Genomic DNA, 282 nt, shown 5'->3' with positions numbered 1-282 from the left:
TAACTCAAAAACACAACTATAACTGTTTTTGTTGCACGCTGAGAGGCATTGATAGCTTTTTAGCTTCACCACTCAATGATTCTGAGCTATTTTTTTAGCGCGTCCGCTCTGAGTAATTTTAGTCAAAATGAAGATTGTCGTGAAATGTAATTTTAGTAATTTTAAGTCATTATGAAACAAAATCCATGAGTTTTAAAGCTAGACATGGGAAATACATGACCATCTCATAATGACATTGTATTTCATAAATAGTTTTAGATCTCAAATAATTATTTTTCCATA

Source organism: Austrofundulus limnaeus, unplaced genomic scaffold (genome assembly GCF_001266775.1).
Source record: "Austrofundulus limnaeus strain Quisiro unplaced genomic scaffold, Austrofundulus_limnaeus-1.0 Scaffold12, whole genome shotgun sequence".
Lineage (NCBI taxonomy): Eukaryota > Metazoa > Chordata > Actinopteri > Cyprinodontiformes > Rivulidae > Austrofundulus > Austrofundulus limnaeus.
This window is presented reverse-complemented; position numbering follows the sequence as displayed.